At 32.3% G+C, this 2954-nt stretch overlaps 2 non-coding genes across 2 annotated transcripts; both read left to right on the top strand.

Annotated features, from left to right (window-relative positions):
• Positions 1 to 1306: 1306 nt before the first annotated feature.
• On the top strand, positions 1307 to 1413 carry LOC111691414. The gene has a single exon (XR_002762943.1). It is a non-coding gene; the product is annotated as a U6 spliceosomal RNA (small nuclear RNA).
• Positions 1414 to 2437: 1024 nt separating this feature from the next.
• LOC111691413 lies at positions 2438 to 2544 on the top strand. Its single transcript, XR_002762942.1, has one exon. It is a non-coding gene; the product is annotated as a U6 spliceosomal RNA (small nuclear RNA).
• Positions 2545 to 2954: the final 410 nt, after the last annotated feature.

Below are 2954 nucleotides of genomic sequence, written 5' to 3'. Positions count from 1 at the left end.
TGTTTTATTAAAAACAATCTAATACGACGAAAATCTGCAGTAGTTATGCCTGAAAACTTAACTTTAAAAAAATCTTCCTCCTGGAAAAAAAATTACCTCAGATCCAAGTATCTCGGAAACTAGTGGCTTTTCGAAAATTGTTTATATCACAAAAGTTGCTTATAATTTAGAGATCTTTCATGTGCGCCACTTTTCAAAACTGCTGTCAACAAAATATGTCTTCGGACTGCAGCGACATCTATACCTACACTGAGAGGAATGGGATTTGTACTCACAAGTAAAGCCATTTATTGAAACTATACAGTGGATTTTTCAGAAATCATTTATCTTTTTTTTGTTTTCGAGATATCAAGCTGGGGAGTTTTAAACGGGACACCCTGTATACGACTTAACGAAAAAACACTCCTTCGTAACTACAAAACACAGTATGCACTACAAGCTGCTACAGTACTCGTCACGCCGCCAATGTCTTTCCACCTCGGGTGTTGAACGCAGTTAATTCCAAGAAAGTGACGCAGAGGTCTTTTTGGAATTTTAGTTCAACAAATATTCTGAGTTATATATCTGTGGGATTTTGAGCTTGCCAATTTCTTGAATTTTAATCTCTGTACGTGTTAACTGTTTAAGTCGAGAACTTCAGTTACCAAAACAACAAAATACTGAATACTGATAAAAAATATACAACTGTGATTAACAGAAATGATATTAGTCTTTTAATTACTACGATGAACAAATGTTGAACTTGTTAGGGATATACGTGTTGGTTCATTTATAATTTGTTGCATATTATGACACGAAATAGATTGATTTATGAAAAAGTATCACATTTTTTGTGACGCCGCTTATCACAGCTAATATTTTTTCTATATGCTCAGCTTAATAACATATATTTCCGTCATGCGGTAAAATGGTCAGTACAAATTATTTTCTGCAAAATATCACATCATTTTATTACCTGTTATTTACCATTTATTAAAATTCCCTGGCACTTTGAAGCTTGAATTAATTAATTTATATGGTATGAATAATCCAAATCATCTTCTACAACGCCTAATATAGGTATCTTATAAAATTTTAATAAGCTTTGATAAAAGCTGAAAAAGAAATAATAAATTAACATAATTTTTAAATTGGCTTTGAAAACTAATACCAAACCTATTAAACCTTTTACCTGATAAGTGTGATAAGTGATAAATTTACCAAGAATTTACAAACCTATTAACCTTCTTGTATCTCACCAATACAAAGTTAGGGGTGCTAAGTAGATTTAAGTTCGAAGGGGGTATCCCTTCGAACTTAAAGTATTGTACTCGCTTCGGCGGTACATATACTAAAATTGGAACGATACAGAGAAGATTAGCATGGCCCCTGCGCAAGGATGACACGCAAAATCGTGAAGCGTTCCACATTTTTTTATTAAGAAATATTTGCAAACGTACATAATTATTTATAATTTATTGTATATTTACAATTTTTTCACTTTTATATTTTATTCTGTTTATTTTCAACGTAGAAAATAAATAAGTAATCTGAAATTTATCAGATATCTAGACAAAATAAAAAGAGCTTTCTTAACATTGACTCCTGTAGACTGTAAATTGTAAATAAACAAATTTAATAAGGACAGTATCAGACTGGTACAGTCTTTCCGAAGTTAGTTGAACATGTATAAAAACACCTAGCAATAAATATTAATGAGTTTCATGAGCGTCCCAAAAAAGTTTTCTGCTAAAGGTAAAAAATAATAATTTGTATATAATGTGTAGAAAATTTCTATTATATGTTAATTTGGCCTACAACATATTTTAATTATTTATGTCCTCAATTTTCTTTATTGTATAAATCAGAAATTGTCCGCCGAATTGCGTCTCTCGTCATGTCATCGAATTTTTAATTTTTGTTTTCGCTTCCTCTTTACCCAATGATCTATAACACCTTGTTTAATTACACGAAAAATTGTGGACACTGAAACTTTTGTTAATATGTGAATTCTATTTATAATTTCATTATCTGATTTTTAATTTTCTTCCATTATCGTAAATATTTAAAATGAAACGCTGACATTGAACATGTAATTCTTTATTTTTAAATTCTAAATCTGTTTCATCAACAACCGGTTCTACTAATTCAATATTGACTGGCGGTATTTCGTTTTGTTCCGTATCAAAAGGTCTACAAAGTGCCATCTTAGGCAATTTGTCGACAACTGAAATTTATGGCCCAGTCGCCCAGTGTGGCTGTGTGTGTGCGCCGTTTGCCCGCGCCCGCATTCTTCAACTGAGCGTATAGGTACATTTCTACCACCTTCACTTTTAGTTCGACCAGACCTGTATGGTATGGCTAAATAAATATGGGAACAAGTTTTTCAAATAAGAAAGACTATAGTATTTTGGTCCACCGGGTACAAATTAAAGATGTTTTTCCGGGTCAATGTGTTGTACCCGCTTCGGCGGTACATATACTAAAATTGGAACGATACAGAGAAGATTAGCATGGCCCCTGCGCAAGGATGACACGCAAAATCGTGAAGCGTTCCACATTTTTTGAAAAACGTTCGAATGTATTTTTGTTTTTTGTATAAGTATTTCTAATATTCTTAATCTTAAACGCTGCGCTCTCTTTTGTATTTTATACTGGCTCGTTTTGAAGGTTGTCCTGAATTTGTGGGATAGCGAACATTTTTCTTTGATTCCCGAAGTAAAGGAACAATGTGGAAAATTAAAAAATCACGTGACTTGTACGTACTGAATTACTTCTAGTTAGTGCTCAGTGTTGTTCTTGGTTTCATCCTTAATTTGTGAATAATAATTATACTAAGCAGTAAATGGATTTGCTTATGAACTGGAAGATATCAATACGATCCAGTGCCCCTCCATTCCAGTAGGTACATTACAAAACCTTTGTTTATTTTAAATCACATTAACAAAATATATTGCAATTTTTTTCATCCTTTT

The sequence above is a fragment of the Anoplophora glabripennis genome, unplaced genomic scaffold (genome assembly GCF_000390285.2).
Source record: "Anoplophora glabripennis isolate ALB-LARVAE unplaced genomic scaffold, Agla_2.0 scaffold178, whole genome shotgun sequence".
Taxonomy (NCBI): Eukaryota; Metazoa; Arthropoda; class Insecta; order Coleoptera; family Cerambycidae; genus Anoplophora; species Anoplophora glabripennis.
The sequence above is the reverse complement of the archived record's forward strand: the minus strand, read 5'-3'. Positions and strand labels throughout refer to the sequence as shown.